We start from the raw sequence: 15944 nt of genomic DNA, 5'->3' as shown, positions 1-15944 counted from the left end.
GTATCCTAGATTAAAAACACTTTTATGAACTTTGAACCTTAAATAGTGTTATGTCATACATATTTGGTTCAATTTCAACAAGTGAGGTTGAGGTCATTCAAATGGTTAATGTGATAATCTGGTCATTTTCAAGGTCTTTTTTGTTGAACGCCATCATGGCTGAGATGATTGAGATAAGCACCAGAGTGAGTTTGACAAGGAGGGTCGTAGAGAACAACACCCCAAGCCAAGCTCATGTTTGGCTTAAGAAACTGAAAATCCAAAAACACAAACCCTTAAATGGGAACCGGGATGCTAAGGAATTAAAAAACTTTATTTTTGACGTAGAACAATACTTGAAGGTTATAGGAACTTGCTCATAGAACCTAAGAGTTACGTTGGCCACAATGCATCTCATGGACGGTGGCGCTCGAAGGTGGATGATATAACAAAATGGGTCATGCACCATAAACTCATGAGAAGACCGTTGATGGAATCGATGCAATCGACGCTCCCCTTGATAGGTTGCCAATTAAAGACCTGATGTTTGATGTTGACTCTTTTGAAGAAAAAGTCACATGATCGAACACCTCGAAATGTCGCGGTAGCTCTAAGAACTCTAACATACGACCTGAGAGTTTAGCGCTACAGGAACTTTCTCATACGACCTGAGAGTTACGTTAGCCGCAATGCATCTCATGGACGATGCAAATGTTGGGTTTTATGTCCTAAAACTCATAGTTTGTAAACAAAAACATATTCTATTTTCAATAAAGTTATTATTGTTGTTTATTCAGTAAAGATTGTTATTGAATAAAGTAAACTTTACGATCATTAATCTAAATCCAATAAACTAAGAACACTCTGGCTATAGTATGATTACTTGAACTATATTTAGAGACATAAGAGTGGATCAAGTTCAAGTATATAGTCAAAATGATCTATAGTATAAGGATAAGGCTGAGTACCTTATTCTAGGAACACAATGGATGCGGCCCACTTTTGTATATGATATAAACAATGTGATCACTAAATTGTATATGTGGAGACATGTGAGTGGGGGCATCCTATGCAATGAGTATTGCATAAGATCGGACCATGAAGAAAACCACTCTCACTTTATAATGTTGTTTACTGTTGAGACTGATTTTCTTTTCATTCGATAACCTAGGTAACTCGGTTTTAATCCTGAGCTAACCATAAACTCCTGTTTATTCAGAATTATCCTTAGATTTGCCCGGGTGAGAGTGGCTCTAGTTCGCCGACTCAATAGACCTCCCATTTCAGGGGTAAGACTGGGTGAATGGCTGGGGACGTGGGGTGCAAGATGGAATTCACTCCTACCCACTTTTAGGGATAGAAGAAAGGTAGTTCCCTTAAGCACTGACTCTACGTCTTGAACAAGGGGCCCTACCCTCTCATTGTCCTGAGAGGGATTCGGTTTACTGTTTGGACCACAAACAAATTGTTCATTAGAGGATCAGTGAGACATAAGAAACAAGAAGTAACTTTAGGAGTAAAACGGTAAATTGACCCAGCTCTAGTTACGAACACCCTGTGAAGGATCGACTTACTAATCATGGTTATATCAAATGGACAGAAATATATCTATAGTGAGGGGAGTGCAACTACTAGGCTATAGTGGAGTGTCCTAGTAGTTAACGAATGTTGGTTACAAGGTTGATGAGTTTAGCCGGTTAATCTTGGATCGTTGGAGCCCATGATCTATAGGTCCATTAGGTCCCTCTGCTAGCTCATATCGGACTAAATCATAGAATAGTGTGACGAGTGAGTTCGAAGTGTTCGAATTCAAATTAGGGAATATGCGCTACATATATACGATATATTTAACCGCATTTATGTTTTATTTACGAATTAAACAAAAGGAGAGAATCTGAGATATTTAAATAAGATTTAAATATCTTAATCAATTATGTGTCGGAATTGATTGGGATTAGCATTTGAATTAATATTAAATATTAATTAAATAGTTTAATTAATCATTTAATGTTATTCTAATTTCAAATTCATTATTCAAATTAATTGTTCAATTAAAATGAAGAAAGTCAAAATGTTGACTTCATTTAATGGAAAAATACATGTTAGTGGAATTTTGAGGTGTCAAAATTTGGTTTAACCAAACTTGCATACTTGCCAAATAAACCCCACAAGTTTGAGTGGAATTTTGAGTGTCAAAATTTGGATAACTCAAACATGCATGCTTGCCGCATAATCCCAAACATTTGAGTGGAATTTTGAGTGTCAAAATTTGGTGATCTCAAATTTGCATGAACATGCAAAAATGACTCTTTAAATAGAGTGATCATGGTACATGAAAGGTCTTCTTCTTCTTGGTGAAAAACCTTGAGAAAAACCTCTCACAAACACTCTCTTCACATATACAAAATTCCTCCCAAGTTTAGTCACTCACTGGATTCCACAATCCCATTCTAAGGCCGGAGGATAGTGGAGAAGACACTAGTGGTGGTTCGAAACCGGTTCGTGAGAAAAGAGGGAGCTTGAACTACAAAAGGTTAGTATCTAAACTCATTAAGTTTTAATACTTATGAACATGCTAGTTATTTACTATAATTGATGTTCTAAAAGTGCCTAAGATCCAAATTGCTTCCGCATGTATTATATTAACACCATCAAGTATGTCATAAAAAACGAAATATTGAATAGAAATAAAATATTAATAATAAATAGTTTCTTTTAAAGATGCGAGGTATCGATCCTCGTACCTCTCGTATGCTAAGCCATACCTCTCACATGCTAAGCGAAGCTACATCCCCACAACTCTTGCATCACAAAACCCTAAATTTTCCATCATCAATAATAGTGAAAATGAAGAATATCGCTACTCAACCTGTCAACCTGTCATGAATAAGGAAAAATTGAAAAGAAATAATTTTCAATAATATATTTAATAATAGATAGTTTTATTTTGGAGATGCGTGGTATCTATCCCCGTACCTCTCGCATGCAAAGCAAGCGGTCTACCATTTAAGCTACATCCCCACGATTCTTATGTCACAAAATCCTAAACGTCTCGTCATCAATAATAGTGACATGAAAAACTATCCTTGCTAATTATGTCGTAAATAAGAAAAAATTGAAAAGAAATAATATATTTAGTGATCGATTCATTTGGAGATGCAAGGTATCAACCCCGTACTTTCCACATCAGAAGTGAGTGCTCTACTATCTGAACTACATCCCCACGATTCTTACATCAGAAAACCTACTATCTGAACTACATCCCCACGATTCTTACATCAGAAAACCCTAAACCTCCCGTCATCAATAATTGTAAAAATGAAAAAATATCTACGCTCATTATTTCATAAATAAGGAAAGATGGAATAATATATTTAGTGATAATGAAAAAACATCTCCACTCATTATTTCATAAGTTTAGTGATCGATTCATTTGGAGATGCAAGGTATCGATCTCCGTACTTTCCACATCGGAAGCGAGCGCTCTACCATCTGAGCTACATCCCACGATTCTTAGAAAAATCCTAAACCTCCCGTCATCAGTAATTGTGAAAATGAAAAATATCTCCGCTCATTATTTCATAAATAAGGAAAGATGTAATATAAATAAAATATTAATAACATAGTTTACATATGTGTCACTTGTGTTATTTTCATGTGTTTATTTACTTGGTAAATGTCTTTCATACTACAATCTCTTGAAGGGGCATTTTGAGAATCGAACTTTCATACCACTAGACCAAATGCTCTTGTTATACCACTTGAAACATATGTATGAAGCCTTAGGCCTAGGTATTAAGGTCATATTTTGTCGTATTGCAGGAAACACGTGAACTCCTCGGATGTAGAATTTGTCTCGGAGAATAAAGCCTTGGGATGGGATGTTAAGAAAGACTATGAGTATTAAGAGCATGATGGTAAGTATAAAATGTCGAATATGAAGTTAGGTTGATTTCGAATATGAAATCCTTAACTAAGAAAAGATTTAGAGATAGGGGCATTTCAAGAATTGAACTCAAAAACGTCTTGCACCCCAAGTGAGAATCATACCACTAAACCAAATGCCTTTTCTTAAACACCTAATATTTTTAGCTTCTACTAAAATATATTTTTCTCTTAGTAGTTGGAGGGCTATAAAACGAAAAGTTGAATTGTTATAATGTACTAGGGTTATCAAATAAACCAACAAACCAACAAAAAAAAAACAAACTAATCAATTTTGGTTTGATTGATTCGGTTCAGTTCATCAGTTTGTTTGATTTAATTTTTCTATTTTGCCTCGTATGACAAGAAAATAAAGTTGTATTGAATGCACCTTAGTTTCATTTATGACAAACTCATATGAAACATAATTGCAGTAATAGTACTCAGAGTTGGAGTCTATAAGAATTTCATGAACTTCGGTGCAATTCGTGCTTCATTAAAGATGAGATGAACTTTAGATAGGTAAGGGGAACTTTAAATTACTTCATGGAGCTTCAATTACTATATGCTAGTTACAATCTTTAGGATTGACTAATTGGACATGAATTCATGGATTTAGGGAAAATTTTGTGTAATTATCAACTACAACTTATGTTTTCAAATTTTTAGGACATAATTTAGGTAGTTGTTTTTATGAGTCGTAAACTTGTTTCTTTGCATAATATGGATTTAGTTGAACTATTGTAACGACCCAAAATTTTCTACTTAATTTAAGGTCGCTACTGTATACATACCATAAACATTGAATGCGGAAGACTTCATTTAAATTCCATAAAACATAACCTTCAACTTAAAACACAGTCATGGACTTACATGTTTCGAAAACATCTTTAAAATGGCACAACAAAAGACTCGAAATAAAATAAATAAGCGTTTAAGTTTAAAACATCCTATTCTATCCTAAGTCTAAGAAAATAAATGTCACTATCCTATGCATGTGCCATGATCTCGAGTTGCGATGCCGTCGTCAGCCGTACAGGGATGCCTTGCCTTAACCTGAAAAATGTAGTAGCACATGGCTTGAATATTTAAAGAAATACTCAGTAAGTGACCCCACTATTGGGGTTAAATGCAACAATCACATGCAATGAAATGATGGGACCTATGTTTCGTTTCGTTTCGTTTTCCCTACGGTGTAATCCTAACAGGTAATCATGGACGTGTACCATATACTCTACACGCAGCCCATACGTGCGAGTATGGGCTCACCAGCTAGTTCGCACACCGCTGGGCCACTGTCCCTAGCCGATGGGCATGCTCTGGGGGCCCACTGGGACCCGTTAAAACTAAAACCGTCACGGCAGCGCTATGCAAGGCATAACGATCGTTGTCCTGCCATTTGGATGTACACGTCCGTACGCTCGTGATGGGATAGGGGTATCCCCCCAAATGCATGATCGCACAATATGCATGAGGTCCCACTAGTCCTACAGTCATCATTTAATGAACATAACCCCGTTTCACGTTTTCATGCTTACATGTCATTCTCATTCTCATTCTCATTTCGTTACATATCATACATATTCCTAGCGCGGTTATGTATCATGCAATTTACCATATTTCATGTCATACAATTCATTCAGTTATATTTCAATACTCATACAACAAGCCATAATCGTACAAGGGCCACACATCATCACATGCATTCATATCACATCAACTAAGCAGCATAAATAACGTACATTCACGTTCACATGATTTCATACTTAAGCACAATAATCTAGCATACAATGTATCATATCATAACCAAGTCATAACGTAAACACTTCATAGTCATATCGTTCTCTAATTTACCATAGCCTTAACGTTCTTATACCTATCATAGACATATCATTATGTGACGTACCTTAGTCATATCATCACCAGCACGTATCCTAACGCCATTGTTCTATCAATCTATCACAAACCTATCCCTTTCTACCCATAACCTAACCGTATTCTTTCATCAATCTCTCCTATCCATAGCACTCTGGTATGTAACCTAACCTCAACGTTTCATGAACGTATCTTACTCCTATCGTTACATTTTGTTTTGTGCATCCTTCTCGTATCCTATCTCAAACATCTCCTAGAGCACATCGTACCATAATTATTATCATACAATCCACATATTATATAACATAACATAACATATAGGAAGCATATCGATCCACAGACAATTCAGACATATCAATATATATGACACGTGCAGAACCACAGGGCATGTGTCAACATAAAAAATAACCATGCCGATAGTAAGGTCACTTACCTGGATAGCTTAAGTCGTTGTCACAAATATATCTTTAATGAAAGTTCGATTCCGTCCTTTGAAATCCGTGTCAACCTATATGACCTCATGATACCAGTTTCAAGTTTTATCTCTATAAAATTATTACTCTAATTTACATTGGCCATCTTAAAATTATGATATTTTGTGTTGGACAAAATTTAAAGAAGTTCACTGCCCTATGATGAAAATTCTGAATGTTTTCTGTTACACACAAATAAAATTGAAAGGAGCTCACTGCTGTCTGATATTCCCTATTATTGTTAAATACCGTTTAACAAATCTTTTCTTACTCTCCCTCCCTCTCTCTCTCTAATCTTTTTCATTTTGTAAATACGTTTTAAAATTGAAAGGAGCTCACTGCCGTCTGATATTTCCTTTTATTGTTAAATACTGTTTTAACAAATCTTTCCTCAATCTTCCTCCTCCCTCATGGTAATTATTTTCATTCCCATTCTGTAAATAGATTCTCAGTTTTGTAAACATCGGTAAATAAGATATTACTCTAATTCTATATTTATTTTCATTATGTAAACCGATATTATTGACCAATTTTAATTTGGCTACTATTACAGATCCAGCTAAAATTATATTGATTCTAACCTTATTTCCTATAACTTCAGATGCTAAAAAAAATCTAATTAATTGAACATGGGATCTCATTATTACATACAGTAAGATAGGAAAGAAGATTTGATCCTAAATTAATTTCTTATAAGCATAACTATAACTATAAAGGAAGAGACAAACATCTCTCAATTTTAGTTTCTATTTTAGTTTTATTTTTATTTGTTTTCACTCTCAATTTTAGTTTCTATTTGAGTTTTGAACACTTGAAATTTGGGTTGTGACAGATTGGTATCAGAGCAGCCAGATTTGAAATTATATAAATTTTTTCTTAGGATAAAGAGTCGTATATCTCTATGACTCAGCTCGATGACACGTTTCTTCGCGACCAAGTATGCAGTCTAACCTTATTTTGTATTATACGATATGTTGTAAAACTTGTATGAATTTATTGTATGTTTTGATTTTCGTGGTAGTTATAAAATGTCCTTGGACGTTAAAGAGTGAACGTTAACTATATAAGACAATAGTGGATCAACGTTGTAGTGTCTAGATATGGTGAGGAGGAAAAGAGTGGTCATGAGATATCTGACTAGCCTTAGGAAAACAGAGAGCTGTCGTTGCACAGTGCGAGACATCTAATCCATGAAATTTTGGTACTAGAAATGAAGAAACTGGAGATGGTCCCCAAAAGCTTGGCTCGTTGGGCTGAAGATTACGGTTGGTCTATCATCCTTCAACGGGATCATCTATCCCCATGACTTGCTCTGATGCGGTCGTTCTTCTAACGCCGATGACACGTCCAGTTGTCGAGATTGGTAATGTGAGTTTGTAACCCATCCATTGAGGTTCTTGGAATGATTCTATAGCTTATCATTTCCATGTTGGGAGTTGGATCATGGGTCTTGGGCGAAGGAATCCGTGATTTACCACCCTTCTTTTGAAGGAAGTGTCATAAGGCTAATTTTTTTTCAATTTTTTTCAATTTTATTGATTTTTTTTAGTGATTTTATTTGATTATAATTCAATTTTGTCAAACTCACTCACGTGCTCATCTCAATCATTTCAGCCTTGTTGGCGTTCAATAAGAGAGACCTTGGAAATAACCTGTAACTATTCAACTGGATTATCACATTAACAATTTGAATCAAATAAAGTGACATTAACCATTTGAATCACCTCAACCCTACTTGTTGAACTTGACCAAATGTCTATAACATAACACTAACAAAGGTACAAAGTAACACTAACAAAGGTACAAAGTTCATAAAAGTCTTCTTAATCTAAAATACCATTGAACTTGACCATTATAGTGCCTCTCAAACGTAGGTAAAGTTTAAATTCGAGTCTCCTAGTAAAACTCACTCGGGTGCTCATCTCAACCATGATGGCGTTCAACAAGATAAACCTCGAAAATAGCCGGATTATTACATTAACCATTTGAATCACCACAACCCCACTTGTTGAAATTGAAACAAATATCTATAACATAACACTAACATAGGTACGATGTTCATAAAAGTCTTTAATCTAACATACTATTGAACTTGACCATTAAAGTGCCCCTCAAAATGAGGTAAAGTTTAAATATAATTGGTGACAAAAGATGAAACTATAAAATAAAAAGAAATAAGAAAATAATTTTCGATTTCAGAGAATCAAACCAGAATCTCCTAGGTGAAAGCCAAATATCCAAACCGTTGGACAACAATGAATTTTTTGGGTAGTTGTCCTCAAGTCATTTGTCTAATCGCTCAAGAGTTTTACTATGATGTTTTGGGTAATGTCTAACTCTTCGACACGTCCTTTCATGTGTGTGATAGAGTTCTCAGAGTTACCGCGACGTTTCGAGCTATTCGATCGTGTGTGGCTCTTTCTTCAAAAGGGTCAACATCAAACGTCAGGTCTTTGATTGGCAGCCCATCCAGAGGAGCGTCGATTGCATCGATAACATCAACAGTCTTCCCTTGAGTTTATGGTGCATGACCCATTTTTTATACCATTCACTTTCGAGCACCACCATAGTTTTGCATCGTCCATGAGATGCATTGCGACCAACGTAACTCTTAGGTCCTATGAGCAAGTTCTAGTAAACTTCAAGTATTGTTCTACGTGAAAAATAAAGCTTTTTAATTCCTTAGCATCCCCGTTTCCATTTAAGGGGTTGTGTTCTTGGATTTTAAGTTTGTTAAGTCCACATGAACTTGACTTGAGGTGTGGTTCTCTACAGCCCAACTTGTCAAACTCACACGGGTGCTCATCTCAACCATGATGTCGTTCAACAAGAGAGACCTCGAAAACGACTGGATTATCGCATTAACCATTTGAATCACCTGCTCATCTCAACCATGATGTCGTTCAACAAGAGAGACCTCGAAAACGACTGGATTATCGCATTAACCATTTGAAATTGAACAAAATATCTATAACATAACTATAACAAAGGTACGAAGTTCATAAAAGTCTTTTTAATCTAAGATAGAAACTGTAAAATAAAATGAAATAAGAAAATAATATTCTATTGCTGGAATCGAACCTGGGTCTCCTAAGTGAAAGCCAAATATCCTGACCCCTAGACGACAATGGATTTTTGGTGTTGATGTCCTGAAGTCTTTTGTCAGATCGCTGAAGAGTTTTAGCATGATCTTTTGCTTAATATCTAACTCTTCGACACGTCTTTCCCTGTGTGTGTTAGAGTTCTCAGGGCTACCGCGACGTTTCGAGCTGTTCGATTGTGTGGCTCTTTCTTCAAAAGAGTCAATATCAAATGTTAGGTCTTTGATTGGCAACCCATCCAAGGAAGCGTCGATTGCATCGATTCCATCAACGATCTTCCCATGAGTTTATGGTGCATGACCCATTTTTTATACCATTCACCTTCGAGCACTACCATAGTTTTGCATCGTCCATGAGATGCATTGCGGCTAACGTAACTCTCAGGTCGTATGAGAAAGTTCCTGTAGCCCTCAACTCTCAGGTCGTATGATAGAGTTCTTAGAGCTACCACGACATTCGAGGTGTTCGATCGTGTGGCTTTTTCTTCAAAAGAGTCAACATCAAACGTCAGGTCTTTAATTCGCAACACACCAAGGGGAGCGTGGATTGCATCGATTCCATCGACGATCTTCCCATGAGTTTATGGTGCATGACCCATTTTTTATATCATCCACCTTCGAGCGCCACCGTCCATGAGATGCATTGTGGCCAACGTAACTCTTAGGTCCTATGAGCAAGTTCCTGTAACCTTCAAGTATTGTTCTACGTCAAAAATAAAGTTTTTTAATTCCTCAGCAGCCCGGTTCCCATTTAAGGGTTTGTGTTTTTGGATTTTCAGTTTGTTAAGCCCAACATGAGCTTGGCTTGGGGTGTGGTTCTCTACGACTCTCCTTGTCAAACTCACTTTGGTGCTCATCTCAGTCATCTCAGCCATCTCAGCCATGATGGCATTCAACAAAAGAGACCTTGAAAATGACCGGATTATCACATTAACCATTTGAATGACCTCAACCTTACGGGTTGAAATTGAACCAAATATCTATGACATAACACTATTAAAGGTTCAAAGTTCATAAAAGTCGTTTTAATCTAGGATACTATTGAACTTGACAATTATAGTGCCTCTCAAACCAAGTTCATAAAAGTCTTTTGAATTTAAGATATTATTGAACTCATCCATTACCGTGCTTCTCAAACCTAGGTAAAGTTTAAATATAATTGGTGACAAAAGATGAAACTATAAAATAAAAGAAATAAGAAAATGAAATTTCATTGTCGAGAATCAAACTCGGGTCTCCTCGATGAAAGCCAGATCTTCTGTGTAACGTCTAACTCTTCAACACGTTTTTTTATGTGTGTGATAGAGTTCTCAGAGCTACCGCCACGTTTCTTGTTGTTCGATCCTGTGGCTTTTTCTTCAAAAGAGTCAACATCAAACATTAGGTCTTTGATTGGAAACCCATCCAGGGGAGAGCCGATTGCTTCAATTCCATCAATGGTCTTCCCATGATTTTTTGGTGCATGACCAGTTTTTTATACCATTCACCTTCAGGCGTGTAACAACCTGAAATTTTTTACTTAATTTATGGTCGCTACTGTATACATACCATAAACATTGAATGCGGAAGACTTCATTTAAATTCCATAAAACATAACCTTTAACTTAAAAACACAGCCATGGACTTACGTGTTTCGAAAACATCTTTAAAACGACACAACAAAAGACCCGAAATAAAATAAATAAGCGTTTAAGTTTAAAACATCCTATTCTATCCTAAGCCTAAGAAAATAAATACCACTATCCTATGCATGTGCCATGATCTCGAGTTGCGATGCCGTCGTCAGCCGTACAGGAATGTCTTGCCTTAACCTTTAAAATGTAGTAGCACATGGCCTGAGTATTTAAAGAAATACTCAGTAAGTGACCCCACTATGGGGGTTAAATGCAACAATCACATGCAATGAAATGATGGGACCTATCTTTCATTTCCTTTCGTTTCATTGCATTTCGTTTTCCCTACGGTGTAATCCTAACAGGTAATCGTGGACGTGTACCATATACTCTACACGCAGCCCATACGTGCGAGTATGGGCTCACCAACTAGTTCGCACACCGCTAGTCCACTGTCCCTAGCCGGTGGGCATGCTCTAGGGGCCCACCGGGACCCGTTAAAACTAAAACCATCACGGCAGCGCTATGCAGGGCATAACGATCGTTGTCCTGCCATTTGGATGTACGCGTCCGTACGCTCGTGATGGGATAGGGGTATCCCCCCAAATGCATGATCACACAATATGCATGAGGTCCCACTAGTCCTACAGTCATCATTTAATGAACATAACCCCGTGTCACGTTTTCATGCTTACATGTCATTCTCATTCTCATTTCGTTACATATCATACATATTCCTAGCGGGGTTATGTATCATGCAATTTACCGTATTTCATGTCATACAATTCATTCAGTTACATTTCAATACTCATACAACAAGCCATAATCGTATAAGGGCCACACATAGTCACATGCATTCATATCACATCAACTAAGTAGCATAAATAACATACATTCACGTTCACATGATTTCGTACTTAAGCACAATAATCTAGTACAATGTATCATATCATAACCGAGTCAATAACGCAAACACTTCATAGTTATATCGTTCTCTAACTTACCACAACCTTAACGTTCTTATACCTATCACAGACATATCATTACGTGACGTACCTTAGTCATATCGTCACAAGAATGTACCCTAATGCTATCGTTCTATCAATCTATCACCAACCTATCCCTTTCTACCTATAACCTAACCGTATTCTTTCATCAATATCTCCTATCCATAGCACTCCGGTATGTAACCTAACTCTAACGTTTCATGAACGTATCTTACTCCTATCGTTACATTTCGTTTTGTGCATCCTTCTCGTACCCTATCTAAACCTATCCTTGAGCACATCGTACCATAATTATTATCATACAAACCACATATTATAACATAGCATAGCATATAGGAAGCATATCAATCCACAGACAATTCACACATATCAATATATATGACACATGCAGAACCACAGGGCACGTGTCAACATCAAATATAACCACGCCGATAGTAAGGTCACTTACCTGGTTAGCTTAAGTCGTTGTCACGAATATATCCTTAATGAAAGTTTGATTCCGTCGTTATCCTTAATGAAAGTCCATTGAACTCCAAGTCAACCTATGTGAGCCCATGACATCAGTTCCGAGTTTGAATTTCTACAAAATTGTTTCTCTAATTTATATTGATCCATGTGTTATACTTCATGTGAACGTTAGAGTCTTTGTCTGAGTTAGGTCTTGAAATATTTATATACGTTTGTTATAGTATTATTTTCATATAAACCATTTAATACCCATTAAAATTTTCCAGATATTCTATTTTCTCTTCCAGTGTTTAATACTCTTTAATATTTTCCAGATAATTTCAATTATATTCACAATCTTCCCTCCCTGTCTCTTATTGTATTTCCCTTCTTTTAAATTATCCCATGTGTTTGAGGATGACTTTTAATATCATTAAATAATATAATAGGAAAACTACTACAAAATCCTTTTAATATCATTAAATAAAATAAAAGAAAAACTATTGACCTCTTCAAATGCAAAATCTTTTTCTATCAAAATATCTCTCACTGCCAAAACTAAATCTGAATCTTTTGTTTTTTTTGTGTTTGTTTTTGCCGAGAGGAAATTCTCATAAGTTAAATCGTTTAACCCTTCTTCTTTAGTTTTGTTTGCTACCTTTGGTTAGCAATTATTTTGGCCAATTTAATCGATTCTATTTTTTCCTATTGATCGTGACGATTTAGAGGTAAATTGCTAAATAAAACTAAATAATGGGATAAAAAAAAAAGGAAAACGAAAGAATTGGATAAAAATAGGAGATCTCAGATATAACTACAGAGAAATCTCAAATCTCTCTCCCATGTAAATTTTGATCATCTCTGCAAACCCATCTCCTATAAATTTGACGCAGGTATTTCTGTTTTCTCAAATCTGACATTTTTCATTGCTCTTTCATTCTTGCAGGCACTATCAGGTGGGTTGAGGAGAGATTGTTGGGGGGAGTGACTAGCAAAAATGAGGGAATAATTATTTTTATTTACTCATTTATTATTTTATTATTATTATTTTTTTTTTTTTTTACATAATTATAATTTTTTGTTCTTTATAATAATTTTTATTTATTTATTTATTATTATTATTTTTTTGGCTGTTATAAGGCGCCACCATAGTTTTGCATGGTCCGTGAGATGCATGTAGGCCAATGTAACTCTCAGGTCCTCTGAGCAAGTTCCTATAGTCTTGAAGTATAATATCAAAACATATTAACGTATTTGATATTTTATATATTAAAATAATTGATGTGTTTCATAAACATTAAATAAAAATATATATTTGAAATTTGAATGAGATTCATATTAATTAAACATATATTATGATATTCTACGACATTTTAATATTATTTAAATAAGATATTATATCTTAATGTATTAGGTATCAAATATATAATTTGACAAAAATTATCACAAGTTCACTTTGAATAGAACTCTAGGGTTAAGTCAAAAAGCATCAAACACTAAATACTGTGACATTTTAGGTGATATTTTGCAAAGGAAGCTGATAAGGTCTTCAAAGAGCATGTGATCATGTCTAACATTTTAGGTTAACAACATGGTGAAAAGAAACCAGAAATTCTGATACTCGTAATTAACTACAAACCTTTGAATAATGTTTTAGAATAAATAAGATATCCAATGCAAACCAAAAATGATTTGATAAAAAGAATTTAGAGTCAAATGTTTTTATAAAATTCGACATGAAATTGGGATTTCAGAAAATTCTAATTTCCTAAAAGGACAAATATAAAATAGCATTTATTTCCAATTTAGAAAATATGAGAGTAACGTTATGCCATTTAGGCTAAAAAACGCTCCATCCGAATTTAAGAAGATTATGAATGATATTTTCAATCCTTTCAAAAAATTTCGATAGTTTATATTGATGATGTGTTGATATTTTCTAAAATCATTAAGATCAACACTTTAAACATCTACATACATTCATTAATGTAATCAAAAGAAATCAGCTAGTTGTGTCAATACCCAAAATCAATAATATTAACACTAGATCCGTTTTCTTGGATTTTAAATTTATTTGAGCCTTATTAAAACCCATCCAATGGTCTTTGTCTCAAACTTTTGTGATGACATATCCTAGAAAAAGCAACCTTTAAAAAAAAATTTAGGTTCTCTCAACTACATGTCTTATATCCTTCAAGATATCAAGCACATTTACAAATGTCTTGATGAGTGTCTTCAAAATAATACAAAGTCTTGATTTGTAAGAGATATCTCTACAACCCAAAAAAATCAAATCATTAGTCAAATAAACTCTCTGCAAAATTCAGCGTTGTTGGCGCTTATCAAAATCGTTGCCAAAATAAAGTTTGACAAGTGGTTCTATGGTGTAGTGGTTAGCACTTTCGACTTTGAATCTAACGACCTGTGTTTAATTCCCGATAGGTAATCCACCAAATTATACAAAATTGGTCCATAGCTGATTCGGTAGGGTCACTTTTGGACCGATAATCTGTAGAAGGGGTCACTAAGGTTGAGAACATACAAAATGGGTCCATAGCTCAATGTTAAAGCATTTGATTGCAGATCAAGAGGTCACCAATTCGAACCTAGTTGGGCCCTTCTATCTTGGATAAAAATTTGTTACACTTTTTGGACCGACTCTATGTCTAAGGGGTCACTAAGGTTAAAATCGTACAAAATGGATCCATGGCTCAGTGGTAGAGAATTTGACTCGTCACTCGTTTGAACTTGGTTGGGCCCTTTTATTTTGGACAGACACTTTTTACACTTTTGGATTGATACTCTGTAGAAGAAGGGGTCACTAAGGTTGAAATCATGCAAAATGGGTCCATTGTTCAGTTGTAGAGCATTTGACTGCAAATTAAGAGGTCATTAGTTCGAATCTGGTTGGGGCACTTTTATTTGGACAGACACTTTGTTCGATTTACTCTCGACCACCGAGTGTCTAAAGGAAAAGAGATAAGAATAATTAACGATTCCAAACCTTATTCCAAAGTCCTCCATCACTTAGAACCTAAGGGCCACTATTCTCGGACAAGAACCAATTTAATCATTAAGAAAAGAGTGTGGTACCAAGCACCCACTATGAACATAGTTAAAAACTTCTACTTACTAAGTACAATGTAAATATATATGTTCATTATATTTTAATTTTTTTTTTTATTTCCATAAAACATTTTATTTTGTTTTCAACCTTCTTTAACTTCAATCCGTGCTTCAAGAACCCACCGAAAATGGGTCATGACTCCCTTTTTGTTTTCACTTTCTCCTAAATCTATAAATGTCCCCTATTTTTATTCATTTTCTCTTTTCTTAAATATTAAAATCTTAAATAAGAAGGAAGAGCTCTCTTAAATATTAAAATCCTATTTTTATTCTTCCTACATTGATATATTCGTAATTTCATGTAGTCTTCCAAATGCATGCTAACACCCTTGTTGTTGAATAAATGACATGAAACTAGTTTCACATAGAAACGTTGCCTTTTTCTCCTATTGGTTGACAA

The sequence above is a fragment of the Cucurbita pepo genome, chromosome 10 (genome assembly GCF_057944985.1).
Source record: "Cucurbita pepo subsp. pepo isolate OVF chromosome 10, ASM5794498v1, whole genome shotgun sequence".
Taxonomy (NCBI): Eukaryota; Viridiplantae; Streptophyta; class Magnoliopsida; order Cucurbitales; family Cucurbitaceae; genus Cucurbita; species Cucurbita pepo.
This window is presented reverse-complemented; position numbering follows the sequence as displayed.